The sequence below is a fragment of the Nicotiana attenuata genome, unplaced genomic scaffold (assembly GCF_001879085.1).
Source record: "Nicotiana attenuata strain UT unplaced genomic scaffold, NIATTr2, whole genome shotgun sequence".
Taxonomy (NCBI): Eukaryota; Viridiplantae; Streptophyta; class Magnoliopsida; order Solanales; family Solanaceae; genus Nicotiana; species Nicotiana attenuata.
Genome location: NW_017670960.1, coordinates 203299 through 227083, shown reverse-complemented (window position 1 = coordinate 227083; position 23785 = coordinate 203299).

The window sequence follows — 23785 nt, the reverse complement described above, 5'->3', positions numbered from 1 at the left end:
GCATAGTCCTCACGCCCAGGCAAGCCTTAGGTGATTAATGTCCATATATATAAAACTGGAAATTGCGTTTTGATTGCTACTTAAGCTTAACAGGCTATAAACCAGTAGGCAAACTGGTTAGGATTCTGCCACTTTCCTTATATATATCCTGTATCTGTAACATCCATCTAGATATCATGTTCTTAGGATTTCTGAAACTCTTCAAAATTTGTGTTTTAGACGCGCTGTTTGTTTACCTACATACATGCGCAGGTAAATATGATCCTTCTAACTGTTTGTCCCTATTTGCTCGTCCTACATATTATTTGTTTGTCGCCTAGATTTTACCTTTTAAATACTTTAGGTTTGTCTAGAACTGCCCATATTTAGGGGGTCCTAAGTTCCTCCAGGACCATAAGGAAGGGGCGGGTAACAGCACACTGAGGGGTCACTAATCAAACCCACTTATATAACCATTAAGGGTGGGGTAATGGGTAGTAAGAAAATATGATGACCTGCGCGCTAATGTCACGTGTAGCCCCTCTAGTTGAGGAGGATTACCGGGCATTGCACAGATTGATCCTGTAGGCTAATCAACTTAGGACTTCCCTTTCCCAATTCCTATATGTGTTTAAATTATTTAAATTTCCTTTTCTTTGCATATATGTGTGTTTGAGCTGTTCGAACCTCTCTTTCTTTCATGATCAAAATTTCCTTGATTGTATGTGTATTTAGACTGTGAAAACTATCTTTATTTGCAAATATGTGTTAAAGTTGTTTACTTGTTAAAATGACTACTTCATATTAAGTTCGGCCGGGACCCACCGTTGTGGACCGCGAGGGGTGCCTAACACCTTACCCTCAAGGTTATTTCGAGCCCTTACGCTAATCTCTGGTAATGCAAACTAGTTACATGAGTTAATCGCTCTAGGTGCCCTAACGCACCTTAATCCCTTAGGTGGCGACTCTTCAAATATCCAATTCCCAAAAGGAAACGAGTTGTTCCCCCATGAATGTCGAAACCAGGACTCCGCGAGGAAAAAGGAGGCGCGACAGATTTCACGAGGAAAATAGCAATGTAGGGATCGGTGTACCACTGGTAAACCCTGGGAAGTGTCGGATGTACAACCAGTTGACGTAAGTTCACGCATAGCTTTGAATACTGGTTTAAGCACAGACCCCAGAGAAAGCGCACACAGGGAAGACCGATCTAGGGGCCAAGGAACACAAGGTGAAGGAGATGGGGGAGTCCGTCTCCAAATGAAGTTCGAGATGCTACAAGCTCAACAGATTGCCATCGCTCAACTTCAAAGTCAACACAAAACCCCGAGTGTAGTCGAACCGGAACATACTCGACGTACTGAGCCGATATCGGAAAGATCAAACGATAATGGCTCGGGGACTGACCCCGAAATTATGAGGATGCTCGAGGAACTCTCCAGGAGGATGCTCGAGGAACTCTCTAGGAGAATCGAGTCCGGAGAGAAAAAGATTGAGGATAATGACAAAAAAGTAGAAACATATAACTCCCATGTTGATCAAATCCCAAGAGCACCACCGATATTGGAAGGACTAGATTCTAAAAAGTTCGTGCAAAGACCATCCCCCCCTAGTGCGTCTCCGAAGCCAATCCCTAAGAGGTTCCATATGCTCGAGATTCTCAAGTATAACGGGACGACCGATCTGAATGAACACGTCATCTCGTATACGTGCGCCATCAAAGGAAACGATTTTGGAGATGACAAAATTGAATCAGTACTATCGAAAAAATTTGGAGAGAGTTTATCGAAGGGTGCCTTAATTTGGTATCATATCTTACCCCCTAATTCTATTGATTCGTTTGCTATGCTTGCAGATTCTTTTGTAAAGGCACACGCCGGAGCCCTTAAAATTGCAACGAGGAAATCGGACCTTTTCAAGGTAAGGCAGAAAGATAACGAGATGCTCAGGGAATTCGTGTCTCGGTTCCGAACGGAGATAATGGATTTATTGCCCCCGGTCTTTGATGGCTAGGTTGTTCAAGCTTTCGCTCAAGGTCTCAATAATTAGAGTTTCATAGCTTCGCAGTAGTTGAAGCAAAGTTTAATCGAGTAATCGGCTGTCACTTGGGCCGACGTACACAATCGGCATCAGTCGAAGATTAGGGTCGAGGATGATCAACTGGGGACTCCTTCAGGGTCCGTTTATTCTAATAGGACCATGGATAGGGTCAAAAGGGACATTTATCGAGAGTCGAGATCGAGTAGAGATCGATATCAACCGTAGAATGGAGATCATAGGAGAATTGGATCTGGGCGAAGGTTCGCACGAAAAGATCGAGGTCAAAATTCACGAGGACTCGACGCCGAGGAAGATCACATCAAATATCCAAAATCCAAATAAAGGTACGGCCCCACTTTTTCTATTTTTTCGACAAACGCTTGCAGGTTATCGCTGAGGATCGGCAGGAAGCTATGGGTTTTAAAGCACGTGTTGCACTCTTTTTCCCTTAGACCGGGTTTTATTCCAAATGGGTTTTTCCGGCAAGGTTCTTCACGAGGCAACCATTAATCGTGCTAACTTGGAGCAAGTCAACAGTATCCGAAGTCCCTACAATAAACCTCGAGCATCGGGGGGCATTACGTCGAATGACTACTTTGTGGAAAGGAGATTACTTCATGACGGCAGGGCATCGAATGGAAAATGTTGTAAGGGCCAAACGGTTAGATGAACTGTACCCATATAGGTTACTTGGGCCCCAAACATCAAACATGCGCTCATGTATAATCATCCATTAAGAGAAGTACTTTTCCTTGATATCTCATGCCTTTAGAGAAATTTCATATTTTATACTCTTGATCTATTGTGTAAACAGGCTTAAGGGCCGGCCACGACGGAATTTCGAACAACCGAACCATGCTCGAGGACTGCCATCCCAAAAGCAAATGAAATCAAACTGCTAACATTTCGAGACCATAGGACCTCAAAGGCAATCCTCGACTTTATGGGCCACGGCCACCCCACCCGGGGACTGACATTTCGTGCAAGCTCGAAGTGAAACGGAAGATAAGCCCAAAGGGAAAGTTCCAAACTAAAAAGGCTACGGCCAGATTAACCCGGATCAGAGACACCCGAAATTCGTAACAGATACGAAAGCCCAAGGGCTATCTTAACCTAAACGGAAGCATATCTCGAACACTTGGGGACTACCTACCCGAGCTATCTAAATAATAAGACCTCAAGAGTAACCCCCAATATACAGACCAAGGCCATGGGGATTAACATTTCGAATCCGGAAACAAGTCCAAAAGACATACCCGAAGGCTACGGCCATATTAAATGTCTAAGGCCATATTAAAGACTACGGTCATGTAAAAGGCTACGGCCAAAATAATGCGGCTCGAAGACATCCGATTTCCGCCATAAATTAAAGGCCTTCAGATACTTCAAAAAACTGGTTAAACTCGGCTCCCTTGGCAAAAGCAAAACGGGCTATCTTAACCCGAGTTCGAGCAAACTCTCACTCGGGGACTATTCATAGTGCCTAGAGGCTAATTTTACCTGAAGATCAAGTAAATCGATTATCAAGCTTAAGCGCTACTTAAAATTCATGTCCAAATGGTCATTCTTGGTCCGTTGATCAGAAACGTTCGAGGGCAGTACTTATTGTCGATCAATATCAAAATAAAGGCAAAAGGTTACGGAAAGCATGAAGCCTAAGCAGCACAATCCATATCAATAGAAGTGTCTTTATCCTCAGAATCTTATCCACCGATTCACTAGAGTTTTCGGAGTTTTCCTCGGGAAAGGACAGCTTCAAAGCTTTTGTTTCCTTTATCGCTTGCATCACGACGATGTTATCATGATAAGTCCAGGTAAAGATCAAGGACTCAATTCGTTTCTTGTCATTACACTCCAAGAAATGCGGGGACTATCTGTATACGGTTGAAATCAGGTATGACCCATTTCCCAAGCTCGAGGGGTAGCATAAGCCCGAGTTCAGGCAAGGTCGAGTTCGAGCTCGATGAACCAAACTCGAGCTCGAAGACTATCACGACCCAAGTTCGCCCTCTGTGAACATGTCGTGACGGCACCTAGTGCCTACGACTAGGTAAGCCTAACAATTTCAGAAAAAGAAACAAATGCGAAAAAACTAATAAAAATCGAAGATGACAAATATAAAAGTGTTTAAGATGCCGCTCGGCATATACAATACAAGATTTCAAAACCGAACAACTCCCAAGACCCGGAATCCCATAAATCACAAGCTATGAATACGACAAAATGCTCTAACTCCGGAATGACTAAATCAAAAGAAAAGATAGAAGGTCTATCACTACAGGAGAGAATGGAAAGGGACTCCTCGGTCTGCGAACGCGGCAGATATACCTTGAAGTCTCTGGAGAGTCGTCTCGCCTCAAGGGTAGTAAGGCTAAGTCGAAGTACCTGGATCTGCACACGAAAACATGTGCAGGAAAGGGCATGAGTACACCACATCGGTACCCAGTAGGTGCCAAGCCTAACCTCGGTCGAGTAGTGACGAGGAAGGTCAGGGCCCTACCGGTCATATACAATGATATATGAGGAAAAGAAGCAGTATTAAAATAACACAGGGTAATAAGAGTAGCAACAACTACAACCATGACAAATAATTATAGAAGGAATATAGCTCAACATAGAGATAACTACCCGGGATCTCCCAGGATACCGTCCTATAGTCCCCAAATATAAATATCCAGTGGATCTTCCGGGTGTCGTCCCGTAGTCCAACTCATAACGCGCAGGGGATCTCCCGGAATACCACATCTATAGTCCCAAATGTAAATAATCCATACTGGGGAATCTACCGGGTTCAGTCCCGTAGTTCCAATGTAAATGTGCAGGGGGATCTCCCGGAATACATCCGTAGTCCCAAATAAACAGGCAAGGGGGATCTCCCGGGATATCGCCCGTAGTCCCAAAGTAAACACACAACAACAACATGAGAATATTCAATTCAATCAAATTTATACCAAGGTAAAACAAGTATTTCTAGCCTAGCATGCTGCACAGAATTCAAATAAGGTAGTTTGAGCAAGAAAAGCAGTTAAGTCACTTAGACATGCTTCCCTGAGCGAGCAGTAGGTTTAAATTGCAATTAGTAAAAATAGGGAAGAAAACGCAGTTATAATGACTGAATGAAAACCGAATTTGCAACAATTAGTACATGTACGCACTCGTCACCTCACGTACAATGCATTTCATATATCATAGTACCAATTACTAAGGAAAGTTCACCTACACAAGGTTAGGCAAGCTACTTACCTCGAACCAGCTCAATCGACTCAATATCACGTTATTGCCACGAGTATCCGACTCCAAATGGCCCAAATCTATTCAAAGTAATTGCATAATGTAAATATAACTTCAAGTAACTAATTCAACTAATTAATTCGAAGCTATTATTCGAAATTAGAAATATCGCCCAAAAAGCCCCCGGGCCCATGTCTCGGAATCGGGTAAAATTTACAAATTCGGAATCCTCACACTCTAATGAGTTCATATATACAGAAATTACTCCAATCCGACATCAAAATCTTGATCAAAACTCCAAAATTAGGTCTAAGAAGTTTTCCAATTTTTCTCCAAATTTTCACCCCAAATTCGAATTTAAAGGATGAATTTAAGCATTGATTCATTGAAATTAATCAAAACCGAGTAAGAATTAGTTACCCAAAACACCTAGGTGAAATTCTCTCCCAAAATCGCCAATCCCATGCACCCAAATAAATTTCAATGGTTTTGAGACTTAACTCTTGATTCTGCCCCTTTTTCTGACCAGTGGAACCGCTTCTGCGGTTTAATTATCGCACTTGCGGTCCCGCACCGCGTAAGCGGCATCGCAGGTGTGAAAAATCACTTAACTGGCTGGGTCCGCATCTGTGGTCCTTTGGCCGCTTCTACGGTCCCGCATTTGCGGTCACCCAACCGCACTTGCGATCTCCTGGAGCTTGGACATTTCCGCTTCTGCGGTCACCAAGCCGCTTCTGCGGCGCCGCACCTGCGGTCCCACACACGCAGGTGCGGTTATGATAGGTCTAGCACTTTGATTTTTTGCCTAAGTCCATAATAAACTTCCGTTAACCACCCGAAACTCACACGAGGCCCCCGGGACCTCAACCAAATTTGCCAACCAATTCTAAAACATCACAAAAACTTATTCCAACCCTCGAATCACATCAAACAATGCTAAAACCACAAATCACTCTCCAATCCAAGCCTAAGGATTTCCAAAACATCAAATTTCCGCTTTCTATCAAAAAGCCTATCAAACCTAGTCCGAATTACCTGAAATTTTGCACACACGTCCCAAATGACACAACGGACCAACTCCAACTTCCAGAATTCCATTCCGACCCCGATATCAAAATCTCACTATCGAACCGGAAACTTCGAAAATTTGACTTTCGGCATTTCAAGCCTAATTAAGCTACAGACCTCCAAAACACAATCCGAACATGCCCCTAATCCCGAAATCACCCAACGGAGCTAACGGAACCAACGGAATTCCATTCCAAGATTGTCTTCACACTACTCCGACTACGGTCCAAATTCTAAGGCTAAAACTATCATTTAGGGACCAAGTGTCCCAAAATACTCCGAAACACAAAACGAAACCTCCCGACAACTCACAATAGCATAAATAAGCCCGGGGAAAGTAGTTAATAGGGGATCGGGGCGATAATTCTTAAAATGACTAGCCGGGTCGTTATATCCTCCCCCTCTTAAAACATTCGTTCATCCTCGAACGAGTATAGAGACATACCTGAAGTGGTGAAAAGATGAGGGTAACGACTGCGCATATACTGCTCGGTCTCCCAAGTCACCTCCTCGACCGGCTGACCCTGCCACTGAACCTTCACTGATGCAATGTTCTTTGACCTCAGGTTCAGAACCTACCTGTCCAATATCGCCACTAGCTTCTCAATGTAAGATAGATCCTTGTCCAATTGGACTGGACTGAAATCCAACACGTGCGACGGATCATCGTGATACCTCCAGAGCATCGAAACATGAAATATCGGATGAACTCCTGCCAAGCTGGGAGGTAAGGCAAGCTCATAAGCAACCTCCCAACACGTCGCATTATCTCAAAAGGACCAATAAATCTCGGACTCATTTTCCCTTTCTTTCCAAATCTCATAACGCCTTTCATAGTAGCAAGACCCCCTCTCCAACCATATAGGAAACATCATGAACCTTCCAGTCCGCATAACTCTTCTGTCTGGACTGGGCTGCACGGAGCCTATCCTGAATCACCTTAACCTTCTCCAAAGCATCCTGTACCAAGTCTGTGCCCCATAATCTAGCCTCGCTCGGCTCGAACAAACCCACCGGGGATCTACACCGCCTACCATACAAGGCTTATACGGTGCCATCTGAATGCTGGACTAATAGTTGTTGTTGTAAGCAAACTCAGCCAGTTGCAAGAACTGATCCCAAGAACCTCCAAACTACATTACACACGCACGAAGCATATCCTCATGAATCTGAATAGTGCGCTCGGACTGTCCGTCCGTCTGGGGTGAAATGCTATGCTCAACTCTACCCGAGTGCCCAACTCATGATGTACGGCCCTCCAGAACCGTGATGTGAACTGAGTACTTCTATCTGAAATAATAGAAACTGGAATACCGTGCAGACGAACAATATCCCGGATATAAATCACCGCTAACCGCTCCGAAGAATAGGTGGTACACATAGGAATGAAATGCACGGACTTGGTCAGTCGATCCACAATCACCCAAATGGCATCGAACTTCCTCAAAGTCCGTGGGAGCCCAACTACTAAATCCATGGTGATCTGCACCCACTTCTACTCCAGAATCTCTATTTGTTGAAGCAATCCACCCGGCCTTTGGTGCTCATACTTCACCTGCTGACAATTGAGGCACCGAGCTACAAACCCAACTATATCCTTCTTCATCCACCTCCACCATAGTGTTGTCTAAAATCCTGATACATCTTCGTGGCACCCGGATGGATGGAATACTGTGAACTATGGGCCTCCTCTAGAATCAAGTCCCGAAGCCCATCAACATTGGGTACACAAAGCCGACCCTGCATCCTCAATACCCCGTCATCATCAATGGTCACATCTCTGGCATAACCCTGCAGGACCTTGTCCCTAAGGGCACGCAAATGAGGGTCATCAAACTGACGCTCCCGGATATGATCAAACAAGGAAGACCGAGAAATCACACAAGCAAGGACCCGACTAGCCTCCGAAAGATCCAATCTCACAAACTGGCTGGCTAAGGCCTGAACATCCATCCACATGGGCCTCTTCGCTGCTGGTAAATAATCCAAACTCTCCGCCCGACGACTCAAAGCATCGGCCACTACATTGGCCTTGCCCGGGTGATACAAAATAGTGATATCATAGTCCTTCAGCAGCTCTAACCACCTCCTCTGATGCAAATCAAGGTCCTTCTGCTTAAGCAGATGCTGTAAACTTCGGTGATCAGTATAAATCTCACAAGGCATACCCTACAAATAATGACGCCAGATCTTCAAGGCGTGAACAATAGCAGCTAACTCGAGATCATGTACAGGATAATTCCTCTCATGCACTTTCAACTGTCTAGACACGTAGGCAATCATCCTACCGTCCTGCATCAATACCACTCCAAGGCCAATCCTCGAGGCATCACAATAGACAATATAAGACCCCAAATCTGTAGGCAATATCAAAACTGGGGTTGTAGTCAAAGCTGTGTTGAGCATCTGAAAGCTCTCCTCGCACTCTTCCATCCACTGGAATGGAGCACCCTTCTGGGTTAGTCTAGTCATAGGTGCTGCAATGGATAAAAATCCCTCAATAAATCGAAGGTAATAACCCGCCAAGCCAAGAAAATTACGGATCTCTATAGCTGAGGATAGTCTGGGCCAACTCTGCACTGCTTCCACTTTCTTCGGATCCACCTTTATCCCCTCACTAGATACCACGTGACCCAAGAATGCCACAGAATCCAACGAAAACTCACATTTCGAGAACTTAGCATATAACTTCTTCTCCCTCAAGGTCTGAAGCAATGTCCTCAGGTGCTGCTCATGATCTTCCCGACTCCGGGAGTATACCAGAATGTAATCAATAAAGACAATGACGAATGAGTCAAGATATGGCTGGAATACACTGTGCATCAAATGCATGAAGGCTGATGGGGCATTGGTTAGCCCAAATGACATAACAAGGAACTCTTAATGACCATACCGAGTCCTGAAGGCAGTCTTCGGGATATCTGGCCCCCGAATCTTCAACTGATGGTAGCCTGAGCACAAGTCAATCTTAAAAAACACACAAGCACCTTGTAACTGATCAAACAGGTCATTAATACGAGGCAAAGGATAACGGTTCTTCACTATAACCTTGTTCAACTGGGGATAATCAATACACATACGCATAGAACCATCCTTCTTCTTCACAAACAAGACAGGAGCACCACCAAGGTGATACACTGGGGTGAATGAAACCCTTATCAATCAATTCATGTAACTGCTCCTTCAAATCCTTCAGCTCAGGAGGAGCCATACGGTACGGAGGAATAGAAATGGGCTGAGTACCCGGCAATAGATCAATGCCAAAATCAATATCTCTATCGGGCGGCATGCCCGGAAGATCAGCTGGAAACACATCAGAGAAATCTTGTACTACTGGGACTGAATCAACTGTAGGGGTATCAATACTGACATCTCTCACATAAGCTAGATACGCGTCACACCCCTTCTCAAACATACGCTGAGCCTTAAGGAATGAAATAACTCTACTGGGAGTGTGATCTAAGGTACCACTCCACTCTACTCGTGGTACATCTGGCATAGCCAGCGTCACGGTTTTCGCGTGACAATCAAGAATAGCATAATGGGGCAACAACCAGTCCATGCCCAGAATAACATCAAAGTCTACCATGCTGAGCAATAACAAATCAGCTCTGGTCTCAAAACCACTAAGACCAATCAAACACGACCGATAAATGCGATCCACAACAAGAGAATCTCCAACAGGAGTAGAAACATAAACAGGAAAACTCAAAGAATCCCGAGAAGCGCCCAAATGCGGGGCAAAATAAGAGGACACATAAGAATAAGTGGAGCCTGGATCGAATAAAACCGATGCATCTCTATGAAAGACCAGGATAATACATGGGATGACAGAATCAGAGGCGACAGACTCAGTACGGGCAAGAAGGAATAGTATCTGGCCTGTCCTCCCCCTCTAGGGCGACCTCTACCTCCCCGACCTCCACCTCTAGCTGGCTGAGCAGGTGGGGTAGCAACTGGTGCTGTGATCATAGCCTGAGAACTCTACGGGGCACGTTGTGGCTAGGAAATCTGTAGAGGTGCACACCTCCGGTCTAGGGCAATCCCTCACCACATGGCGTGTGTCACCACACTCAAAACAAGCTCTGGGAGGACGTGGTGGCTGTGATTGGCTCGGGCCAGGTCTGCTGGACTGACCACTGAAAGCACCTCGTGTAGGAGGTGCACTAGATATTGGAAGTGCATAATAAGGCTCCTGAGGTCTAGGAGGAGCTGGAATACCACTGGCTGCTGGAAGAGTTGAATGAAGGGGCGACTCATATAACCCCTACCATGATGAACTGAAGCTAGGGCACGGGCACCAGATTAATGACCCGACTCTCGAGACCTCTTGGCCTCCCTCTCCTCTTTGTCCCAAGCATGCATACCCTCTACTCTCCTAGCAATGCTCACCACCTGCTGATAAGAAATATCCATCTCCAACTCCCGAGCCATACTAGACCTGATGCTGGGAATGAGCCCCTCAATAAATCGACTAACCTTCTCGCGAACAGTAGAAACCAAAGCTGGTGCATGTCTAGCCAAGTCACTGAAACGGGCAGCATACTCCGAGACAATCATAGTACCCAACCACAAATTATCAAACTCTGCGCGCCATGCGGCCCTGAGGCTCTGAGGAACATACTCCCTCAGAAACATATCTGAAAACTGAGTCCATGTCAGGGAAGTTGCCTCGTCTGGACTGTCTAGCTCATAAGCACGCCACCACTGATAGGCGGCTCCTCGAAGCTGGCAGGTAGTGAAGAAAACCCCGCTTGATCCTGATATACCCATGGTACGGAGGATACGGTAGCACTCCTTTAGAAATCCAGAGCACCATCTGATGTTAGTCCACTGAATATAGGAGGCTGATACTTCTTGAACCTCTCAAGCCTCTTCTGCTCCTCCTCTGAAGCTACTGCCCTCTCCTCGGGCTGAGCTGAGGCTACAACCTGTGCCGGTATAATCTCTGGGACATACTTAACATGCACTCGCTGCTCGGGAGTGCGGGCTGCGGGAGTCTATGCTCCTCCCCCGGCCTGGGATGTGGCTGTGGCACGGGGAAGCAATCCTGGCTGAGCTAGAGTGGTGTACATACTCATAAACTGCGTAAGAGTCTCCTGGAGAGCTGGAGTAGTAGTAGCAGTAGACGTGTCAAGCGCCTGGGCTCCAGCTGGAACTGCTGGTGGCTCCTCAATAGCAGCTCGCGCGGGTGCTCTGGCTGCACCGCGTGCGCGTCCTCGGCCTCTACCCCGGCCCCAACCTCTGATGGCTCTCGCAGGGGGCGCGGGTGTCTGGTCACCTCCAGTAGCACGTGTCCTCACCATCTATGAGAGAATAGAAGACATAAGTTTAGAATTTTGATACCAAAAATCTCGCACGACAAGGAATTCAAATAAAGTGAAATTTTCTTATCAGTTACATAGCCTCTCGTGGATAAGCACAGGCGTCTCCGTACCGATCCGCGAGACTCTAATAAACCGACTTGTGATTCATGACTCCTATGAACCTAGAGCTCTGATACCAACTTGTCACGACCCAAGTTCGCCCTCCGTGAACATGTCGTGACGGCACCTACTCCCTATGACTAGGTAAGCCTAACAATTTTGAAAAAAGAAAAAAAGAGAGGAAAAACTAATAAAAAAGAAGATGACAAACATAAAAGTGTTTCAGATCCCGCTCGGCATATACAATACAAGATCTCAAAACCGAACAACTCCCAAAACCCAGAATCCCCTGAATCACAAGCTATGAATACGACAAAATGCTCTAACTCTGGAATATCTAAATCAAGAGAAAAGATAGAAGGGCTATCAGTACAGGAGAGAATGGAAAGGGACTCCTCGGTCTGCGGACGCGGCAGATATACCTCGAAGTCTCTGGAGAGTCATCTCGCCTCAAGGGTAGTAGGGCTGAGTCGAAGTACCTGGATCTGCATACGAAAACATGTGCAGTAAAGAGCATGAGTACACCACAGCGGTACCCAGTAAGTGCCAAGCCTAACCTCGTTCGAGTAGTGACGAGGAAGGTCAAGGCTCTACCGGTCATACACAATAATATATAAGGAAAAGAAGCAGTATTAAAGTAAAACAGGGTAATAAGAGTAGCAACAACTACAACCGAGACAAATAATTACAGAAGGAATACAGCTCAACATAGAGATAACAACCGGGGATCTCCCAGGATACCGTCCTGTAGTCCCCAAATATAAATATCCAGTGGATCTCCCGGGTGTCGTCCCGTAGTCTAACTCATAACGTACAGGGGATCTCCGGGAATACAACATCCGTAGTCCCAAATATAAATACTCAGTACTGGGGGAATCAACCGGATGCAGTCCTATAGTTCCAATGTAAATGTTCGGGGGGATCTCCCGGAATACCACATCCGTAGTCCCAAATAAACAGGCAAGGGGGATCTCCCGGGATATCGCCCGTAGTCCCAAAATAAACACACAGCAGCAACACGAAGAATATTCAATTCAATCAAATTTATTCCAAGGTAAAACAGGTATTTCTAGCCTAGCATGCTGCACAGAATTCAAATAAGGCAGTTTGAACAAGTAAAGTAGTTAAGTCACTTAGACATGCTTCCCTAAGCTAATAGTAGGCATAAATTGCAATTAGTAAAAACAGGGAAAAATTGCAGTTATAGTTACTTAATGAAAACAGGATTTGCAACAATTAGCACATGTACGTACTCGTCACCTCACGTACAAGGCATTTCATATATCACAGTAAAAATTCCTAAGGAAGTTCCCCCACACAAGGTTAGGCAAGCCACTTACCTCGAACCAGCTCAATCAACTCAATACCATGTTCTTGCCACGAGTATCCGACTCCAAATGTCCCAAATCTATTCAAAGTAATTGCATAATGTAAATATAACTTCAAGTAACTAATTCAACTAATTAATTCGAAGTTAATACGCGAAATTAGGAAAATCACCCAAAAAGCCCTCCGGGCCCACATCTCGAAATCGGGTAAAATTTACAAATTCGGAATCCTCACACTCTCACGAGTTCATTTATACAGAAATTACTCCAATCCGACATCAAAATCTTGATCAAAACTCCAAAATTATCCTAAGAACTTTTCCAATTTTTTCTCCAAATTTTCACCCCAAATTCGAATTTAAAGGATGAATTTAAGCATAGATTCGTGGAAATTAATCAAAACCGAGTAAGAATTACTTACCCAAAACACCCAGGTGAAATTCTCTCCCAAAATCGCCATTCCCGAGCTCCCAGATCAATTTCTAAGGTTTTGAGACTTAACCCTCGATTCTGCCCCTTATTCTGACCAGTGGAACCGCTTCTGCTTCAATTACCGCACTTGCGGTCCCGCACCTGCGTAAAAGGCATCGCAGGTGCTAAAAATCACTTAACTTGCTAGGTCTGCATCTGCGGTCCTTTGTCCGCTTCTACGGTCCCACATTTGCGGTCACCCAGCCGCACCTGCGGTCTCCTGGAGCCTGGGCCAATTTCACTTCTGCGGTTACCAAGCCGCTTCTACGGCGCCGCACCTGTGGTCCCACACATGCATGCACTCAGATTTTTTACCTAAGTCCAAAATCAACTTCCGTTAAGCACCTGAAACTCACCCGAGGCCCCCGGGACCTCAACCAAACATGCCAACTAATCCTAAAACATCACACGTACTAATTCCAACCCTCGAATCACATCAAACAATGCTAAAACTACAAATCACTCTCCAATCCAAGCCTAAGGATTTCCAAAACTTCAAATTTCCGCTTTCGATCAAATAGCCTATCAAACCTAGCCCTAATTACCTGATATTTTGCACACACATCCCAAATGACACAACGGACCTACTCCCGATATCAAAATCTTACTATCGGACCGGAAACTTCAAAAATTCGACTTTCGGCATTTCAAGCCTAATTAAGCTACAGCCCTCCAAAATACGATCTGAACACGCCCCTAAGCCGGAAATCACCCAACGGAGCTAACGGAACCAACGGAATTCCATTTCGAGGCCGTCCTCACACGGCTCCGACTACGGTCCAAATTCTAAGGCTAAAACTCTCATTTAGGGACTAAGTGTCCCAAAATACTCCGCAACACAAAACGAATCCTCCCGGCAACTCACAGTAGCAAAAATAAGCACGGGGAAAGCAGTTAATAGGGGATTGGGGCGTTAATTCTTAAAACGACCGGCCGGGCCTTTACAAAGACAGAGTGCAATGACCGAGGATCTAAGTGCTAGAGGGATATCGGAGCCGAGCACATGCTCGAAGGTAGAAGAAGAGGCTCGAAGACATAAGTGCTTGAGGCACACCGGAACCGAGTATGACCAACTCCGAGACAGTGCCGTTATGAGTTTGTTACAGAAGGACAAGATTTTCGCCACGTCCCCAAGATCGTGGAATAAATTCCGGAATGGATCTGTACGAATCCGTACTAGACGGTTATACAGATATCCCAATAAGATTCTTTACTGAAAATAGAAATATACCTTATTTAGGGTTCCCCTATTATATAAAGGGAACCCAATCATTTGTAACATCATCTAATCATTGAGCAAAGAATATACTCTCTACCTTTTCGCCTACTGTTCATCAGCATTGTACATTAGCTCTACTGTTCTTACTTTGCTTTTATTACTTAATTGTTCTTATTATTCTAAGCCTACCTCGAGGTCACTAGGCTCGAGGCCACCGCTGCCGAGTAACATTGGTTTGATTCACTTATCTCTTTTATATCTACTTCATACTTCTTGATTATTAATTGGTATTGAACTAAATCACATATCTTTAAAACCATAAATCAGATTTAATTGTTACTTGTATTTTCGAGATAAACAGACATAGAGGGGAAAAAAGGCACAATAAGTAGGTAGAATGAAGTTGTTGCAAGAGTAAGCCGCTCCAGTTCCTTCGTAAATTTTTCAAGAACTTCCTTAGATCTTGCTTTGTCCCTCTCCACTACCATCAGAAACTATGATGTTGTATATAAACGCGCATATCAGTTTAGAAAATTATTTATTAATGATATAAATAATTAATTTCTACTGTTACAATTTTAGGGCGGAGACCCGAGAGGACTTACTAGGATTTGAAATAGAAATACAATATGAGACTAAAAGAAGCGGAAAAGATACCGATGTAATTAAGAGGTTGTGGAACTGGAAACTGTTTTTGCTAATTATATTGCAAGCAAATGGGCAGTTCAACGTTCAGTTAGTAGTGACGTTTGGGCCTTCATACATTAAGAGGTATTTTTTTTCCCCAAGATAGGTGTAATTCCTTGTTAGGTTTTAAAAATAGCACAAAATACATATGAATATGAGTAGAAACCGTAGGCAAAACCCCAAAAATTAGAGAAAATAAATAAATGTGATTCTTGGCCAAAGAGAGGTGCCAACTCATCTATTTCATTGCCCCTTTTATTTATATATATATATGGTGACCCATTGAAGTCGTAGTCTTTGTATATCCAACACTTGTTTTCATCTTGTGTTTCTGAAACATCTTCCGGGTATACAAAGTAACCAAAGAGAAAGAAAAAATGCAAGAAACTTTCCTAGTTTTGAAAAAATCATTTTTCTATTAATTGTATATTCCCCATACTTTCATTTTATGTTTTAAATTTTTCTCTCATATCCAGCCTTCAAAATCTAGAATGTTGTAGGAAGAAGGAGAGAAAATGAGATAGATTAGAGTCTAATACATACATACATACATACATATATATATATATATATATATATATAAAATTATATAAATTTTTTTCTTTTTCTTTTTGCTATTTTGTGGAGGTTTTGCAACTAAAACTAATAAATTAAAGGAGTTTAACTTTCATATCCGTTGACGGTGTAACTTAATTTTAATACTGTCGATCACCTAACATGTAAGTATACATAACCGTTCATAATTAATGAAGTTAGTAACATGAAAAATAAAGTAAGTAACTTGCTATATGTAACAACTAAATTTATATTGATAGTAATAAAAATTCTTTACACTATCATTATTTATATTGATCGTGTTAAAAAACTAGGAAGAACCCCATTATATGAGACAATCCATGTTAAACCTAATTATAAAACCATAAAGCGTCTTAAACGTAGAGCCCACTCTTGAAAATCTTTTGGCCATGCTAGTGAAATCTACAAATGGAAATTTAAGAGTAGCATTGATCGTCACACAAAAATTGCCAATGATGTCGTGCTATAATTCTATATATTTTGACGTTATTCAACTTACTTGTTTGTTGTTTGGATGCTAATTTGCGCGACGATTGAGCTTAATTGAGTTTATTTTACATGTAGGAACACTTGGATATGAAAGTGGAGAAAAGTTGCACGAAGTGGTACCTCGAAGTTACAAAATAGAGCAATGAAAGAAGACATTGCAAGGCCATGAAAAAGTTACAACCTTAGACAGTGAAAGGCTTTGTCCAAGGCATCAACATTGGCGCCTCTGACGGCGCCTTGCAGAGTATGTTGGCGCCTTTGATGGCGCCTTGCAATGTAGTTTGGCGCCTCTGACAATGCCCCGCGCAGACGATGCTTATTCGAGCTACTTTTATTTCCTCATTAACTTTGGACGTGTAGACTTTAGCCCTACCATATAATACCTCTTAAAGTTAGTTTTTAGAGGGGAGGAACATTATTGGAGAGGCAAAAGGCTATGGAACACTCAGGAGCACGGATCACAAGAGTTTTTCTCTCCGTTCTTCTTTAATCTGTATTTTACTGCTTTTGAACATGACTATGATTATTTGTACAATTATGAGTAGCTAAACTCTCTAATCTAGGATTTGATGGAACCTTTTGGAGAATGAATTCTTGTTATGTTTTAATATAATTTTGCCTTTGAGTATCCCTACTTGTTCAACTACGTGCTTATTTTAGTTGATTGAAGAGCTCTCAATTAACTGTGCCTATTTATTATGTATTGCTCGAGAAAGAGTGCATATTTAGGTTGTTGTCGAACAACCTAAATATATGAGATATCAATATGGCAGGTTCACAAGCGGGATTAGAGATAACTAAGTCTTGACGTGATCCTAGTGAGCGGTAAAAAGGTGTGAGCTAGCGTAGATCGAGAGAATATGACTAGTACATTATTGTAGTTGCTCGAGAGAGAATCACGATAAGTCGAGTTCTCATGATTAGTAGAGAATACTAAGGCAAATTTGTAAGAGACGTAGCGAAAAGGATTCTGGCAATTGGGGAAATCATTGTTCTAGGATTTTCCAATCTTGTCTCTAACCCGTAGTATAACTAGTTGTTAATTTAGTGCTTTAATTTGTTAGTTAATCAGTTAAACATAAGAATTTTGATATTCATAACTTAGGAACTGTTCGATCTTGTCTTCTTAGTGATACTGAATAGTTATAGTGAAATCTTAGTTCTCTGTGGTATTCGACTTTGGACTTTTAGACCATATTATATTTGCAGCGATCATTTATTCTTTTTAGGACTATACTTGGGTGTGATCAAATTTTGGCGTCGTTGCCGGTGAACTAACAGTGTAGTTGTAGCTGTATATAATGCTAGGTTTAAAATTTGAACTTTATTTTGTTTTGTTTTATTTTTTTTAATTTTATTTTATTCTACTTGTTAATTTTAAAAACATGACATTGAAATTATGGGAGTTTAGGTGTTGGTAATTCTATTGTTGATCCTCATACATATTGTGAAGAAAATCAACCGTGAAAAAATTATCAAAATATTACCGAGAGCGAGTTATGAGCACCAACTCAATCTTATTTGTGGAATGTATGTGGTGGTCAAAATGATCACTTTCATAGTTGTGCCTAAATTTCTTATCCTCCCCAACCCCTTACTATGATGGTTCTACTTTTTCTTGTGAAGCTAATAGTAACAAGAACCCGGGGATGATCACCTGAAAGATATCAAGGATATGCGAAGGTACCTTGTGGGGAATAATAATGAGACACAAATGCAAATACAAAGGCAAGTGGCAACTATACGCAATTTGGAGGCTCAAATGAGTCAACTAGTTGAAGCTTTTAATGCTAAACAAGTTAATATTATGGATAGTAGCAGGAGAAGTGTGCATTAGAGACAGAAATTGAGGTGTCAATGGAGGGGTCAAGAGTAGAACACCAACACTCTAACCAGCTAGAATTTGATGATGTCAATGTTGAAGAAATGATATTAGAGTCAGGCAAGGATGCAAATTTAGTTGACTCTAGTATAATTTGTCGAGGAGGCTGAAAATCTTGAAGTTAAGGTATTTGAGCGTGTCGGACCTCATTCCAAATACTTCTCTACATATGTTCGGATGGCAAAATGAGAATTGATCCTTATGAGCATAAAAAGGAGTCAAGGGAAGAGGTAGATGAGCCTTATATTTTGAAATATTGAAGGTCGTCTGGGCAAGGTGACACGCCTCGGTAAAGAGCCAAAAGGTGCCTGAGAATTTACTTAATTTTTGGCTCACAAGAATTTATACCGCCCCAGGAGCACAATCATAAGCTTGAATCAAAACTTGGAGTTCATTTCATAAGCTCGAGGTGGAGGCAGAAAGTAGTTCACGTCGTGCCGCGACATTAAATCAGGCGCTTGTTGGGAGGCGACCCAACTTTGCTGGTTTCTTTTACTTTAAGTTTTTTTAATTATTTTTTTTATTGTGTTATTTTTGGGATGTCATTTTTTATTTTTAGGAGCATGGGAAGCAAAGCTTTTAGAAGGATGCAACAACAAGCCAGATGGTCAGAACTAAGTGTGGGGAGTCCGCACAAAGAAAAATACTCGGGAGAAGTCTGAGTATCTCATGAGCTGCTAGTGCTTCGGCCTTTGGCCTACCAGGAAGTTTCTTTTACCCTCTTATTATTTATGTTGTGCATTAGGGACAATGCAAAATTCTAAGTGTGGGGTGAGGAGATTGTCTGGGTGATTCTTAATGCTATTTTAATTGTGTTAATTTGATTGATGACTTTTTTGTTACAAAAAAAAAATTGAACTTTTTCCGATGATGGATCTCCTAGAATGTTTTTTTAAGGTATTAAATTCTAAACAGAAAATATAAAAAAATAAAAAAATAAAAAATTTGTCTTTTTATTTTTCTTAGGTAGTACCTGTGATTTTTCTTTGTGCATCGGTTCTTTTTCTGTGAAGACCCGAAAGGTCATCTTGTATTCTAGAACCCAAATTGGGGTTCCGAGGACTTCAAAACCTTATTTTATTCCTCCTCGATATGCATGCGCAGTCCGGGCATTTATCCTGAAAGCTTTGATGTGAAAAACTAAAGAAATAATAATTTTTGGCTTAAAAAGTTGATTTTTCTTGATTTCGGTCAATGTTTTGGGTAAACGGACCCGGACCCGGACCCGTGTTCTGACAATCCCAGTGGGCCCGTAGTAAAATATGGAACCTGGGCGTACGCCCGGAATCGAATTCTGAGGTCCCTAGCCCAAGGAATAAATTTTTGATGAAAATTGTTAAACTGGAATTATAAAGGTTTTAAGAATGTGATTAACTAGTGATCTTGTTGATACCGGGTCCGTATTTTGGTTTTGGAGCCCGGTACAGGTCCGTTATTATATTTATATCTCATCTGTGATATTTGGTGAGGAACGTGACTGATTTGACATGATTCCGACCTTTGGTTGAGAAAATAGAAGTTTTGAAACTTTCTTGAAAATTCCATGCAATTTGGTGCTAAATTCGTAGTTCTAGGTGTTATTTTGGAGATATGATCGCACGAGCAATTCCGTATGATGTTTTTAGACTTGTCTGCATGTTTGGTTTGGAGTCCCGAGGGCTCGGGTGAGTTTCGGATAGGCTACAGGATGTTTTAGACTTAGAAATCTAGTATTTTTGCTGCAGCAGTTGTTCTGATATGCCCTTCTTCGCGTTCGCGTAGACTGTCTCGCGAACGCGAAAGGTAAAGAGGGGCAGGGGGAAATTTCTTCTTCACGAACGCGAAGGACAGGTTGTGAACGCGAAGCAGCAGGGGGCTTTACCCTTCGCGAACACGACCCGTCTACCGCGAACGCGAAGCATGGGACCTGGGGGAGGGGAAAGTTGCTCATCGCGAACACGGAGGCTGGGGGGAGAATGCCTTTGTGAACGCGATGGGTATCTCGTGAACGCGAAGGCCTTTGGCCGTTGCGTATCGCGAACACGACAGGCTTCTCGCGAACGCGAAGAAGGCCTGTCTAGTCTTCTTAAAAACAGAACCAACAAGGGATTTATCAAAAATTTCACAACTCTTTCATTAGAACTAACCTAGGGGCGATTTTGAAGAGGGATTTCAAAACCAATTCATAGTTTTGTGTTCTTCAACTTATTTCCTTCAATTTTGATCAACACCCATTAGATTTTTAGCCCTAAATCTTGTTCTTTCATGGTAGAATTAGGGATTTTGGGAAAAATAGGGGATTTTGCAACTTTGGGAACTTAGACCTCGATTTGGGGCCGGAATCCGAAACAAATTACATATTTGGGATCGTGGGTGAATGGGTGAACGGGTTTTGGTCTGAACCTCGAGTTTTGACCAAGCGGGCCAAGGGTCGGTTTGTGACTTTTTGGGGAAAATGATGGGAAACTTGTAATTGTGCTTTGGAATTGACTTCTTTAGCAATAATTTATGTTATTAAGTTAATTATGACTAGATACGAGTGGTTCGGAGGTGGAAACTAAGGGAAAAGCGGTGATTTAGGCTTGAGTTCGGTCGTGGAATCGAGGTAAGTGTTGTGGCTAACCTTAGCTTGAGGGATTAGGTGATGTTGCCTTATTTGCTATGTGTTTGGTTGAGTACGACGTATAGGTGAGCTGACGAGTACCTATACGTTGTCGTCGAGTCATAGCATGCGAGTGAGTCTTATACTTGTGACTATTGTATTCTTTATTCGTACTCTTCATGCTTAAACTGGTTATTCTTCATGTTAAACAAAGCGTATCATATTTTTTTCTGGAATTAGATATTGGTTGAGTCTTGAATCAAGTTAAGATTTATATTGTGAAGTTAAATATTGAAACGAGGTTGGTTATTGATGATTCCCTGGCCGGGTTGTTATTGTTCTGCTATTTGGGTAAGGAAGAGTGTAAAGCACGAAGGATGATGCCGTGCAACGTATTGTGAGTGAGTAATAATGCATGAAGGGTGATGTCGTGCCGTATTCTATGAGTGATAATGCACGAAGGGTGATGTCGTGCCATGATATGAGAGAATTAATGCACGAAGGGTGATGCTGTGCTGTTTCTATTGATTCTTATGGTAAGGACGAGAGCAAAAGCACGAAGGGTGATGCGTGCACTTTTTTGCTATGTTATTACTTTCGTTGGTGCAAAGCATGTTATTTACTGCGTTTCTTTACTGTATTACCTTCAGGATTTGATATTCCCCCTCAACATGTTTTCCCACTTCCCGTTATTATCTGCTTAAATTTCCATTTGTTATTATTTTCTCGTATATGATTTAACTACACAGGTTCATGTTATTGTCGTGTCCTAGCCTCGTCACTACTTCTCCGAGGTTAGGCTCGGCACTTACCAGTACATGGGGTTGGTTTTACAGATACTGCACTCTGCACTTTCTATGTAGGTTCTGGTACTGGACCGCATTGATCAGAGTTGGGTTGCCGCCTTCAGTCCATCAGGAGACCCAAGGTAGATCTGCCGGCGTTCGCAGACCCTGGAGTCTCCTTCCATTTATCCTAGTCTTCCTGTTTTCTTTAAATTCGAGAATATATGTATTTTCTTTAAACCAGTATTTGTAGTAACTCTTAGAAGTTCGTGGATTGTGACACCAGATTTTGGGTAGTCGCGTATTAGTTTTTGGATTATTAAAAATTTCCACACTCCTTACTTTGTTTTGGTTTAATATTGTTATTTACTGTTTTGGATAGCGGTTAGCGTATTAGATCTTTATCTGTTGGCTTGCCTAGCATTTGGAAAGTTAGGTGCCATCACGATCCCGACGGTGGGGAATCCGGGTCGTAACAAGTTGGTATCAATGGACTAAGTTGCCTAGGTCTCACAATTCACGAACAAGTTACATAGGTTCTGAGGGGTCGGTACGGAGACGTCTGTGCTTATCCCCCAGAGGCTATTAAGTTTAGGAACAACTTCACTTCTATTCTTCTCTGTCGTGCGATTTGATTTCTCAATGCTAATTGATCTTTCTACTCTTGTTCTTTCGCAGATGGCCAAAACACGTATCACTTCATCAGCTGATCAGCAGCCCGAGCCCCCAGTGACAGCTCCTATGAGGGGCAGAGGACGAGGTCGAGGTTGTGATAGAGGTCGAGGCAGGGGTAGAGCTCAGACTAGAGCTCGAGCAGCAGCACCAGTAGCGGAGCCTCAGGTGGAGTTTGAGGATGAGGTCCCGGCCCAGACCGTTCTGGCAGGGCTAGCTCAGGTTCCAGAGGGGTTCATCACTACCTCGGTACTTTAGGATGCTTTGGTCCGTCTAGTGGGCCTTATGGACAGCGTAGCTCAGAATGGCGCATTTCCTTTAGCACCAGCCGTCTCTCAGGCTGGGGGAGGAGCCCAGACGCCCGCTACCCTCACTCCGGAGTAGATGGCTCCTCAGTTTCAAACTCTAGCAGCTCAGTCAGTGGGAGTAGCTCTGCCAGTTATTACGGCTCAGGCCGCTGGTAGATCAGCTATGCCTTCTGAGACTTTGTTGAGGTTGGATAAGTTCACCAAGATTTTTTTGGTTCATTAATGTGGGGCAGCTTCTGAGGACCCACAGTATTATCTTGACCACTACCATGAGGTGTTGCGGAACATGGGGATAGTGGGGACCAATGGGGTCGACTTTGTTGTATTCCAGATGATAGGGTCCGCCACGAGATGGAAGAATGATTTTATGTTGACTAGACCAGCTGGGTCGCCTACTTTGACTTGGTACCAGTTATCACTCAGAGAGAGGACTACCGCAGGCGGTTCAAGCATCTTCAGCAGGGTTCTATGACAGTCACTTAGTACGAGACTAGGTTTTTTGACTTGGCTCGTCATGCTCTTCTTATACTTCCTAGCGAGCGAGAGAGAGAGAATTAGGAGGTTTATTGAGGGACTCGCTCAGCCCATCAGATTGCAGATGGCTAAGGAGACAAGGAGCGAGATTTCTTTCTAGGATGCGGCCAATGTGGCCAGGTGAGTTGAGATGGTTTTAGCTCAGGGGAGCGGTCAGGGGTCTGACAAGAGGCCTCGTCATTCTGGTAGGTTTAGTGGTGCCTCATCTGGAGGCAGGGATTCTTTTGCTATAGGCCATCCTCCTAGGCTTTTCATTTAGCACTTCAGGCTTCACGGTGCTTCAGGTGGCCGTGGCTCTCATATGCAGTATTCCAATCAGCTAGCCTACAATGCACCACCAGCTCCTATCAGTGCACCTCCACTCCAGAGTTTTCAAGGTGGTTACCCAGACCGTCAAGGTCAGTTTCAGGGTCAGCAGTCTCAACAGCCGAGGTCTTGTTATACTTGTGGCGATCCGAGGCACATTCTAGATTTTGCCCTCGAGCATCGAGTGGTTCTCAACATCAGGG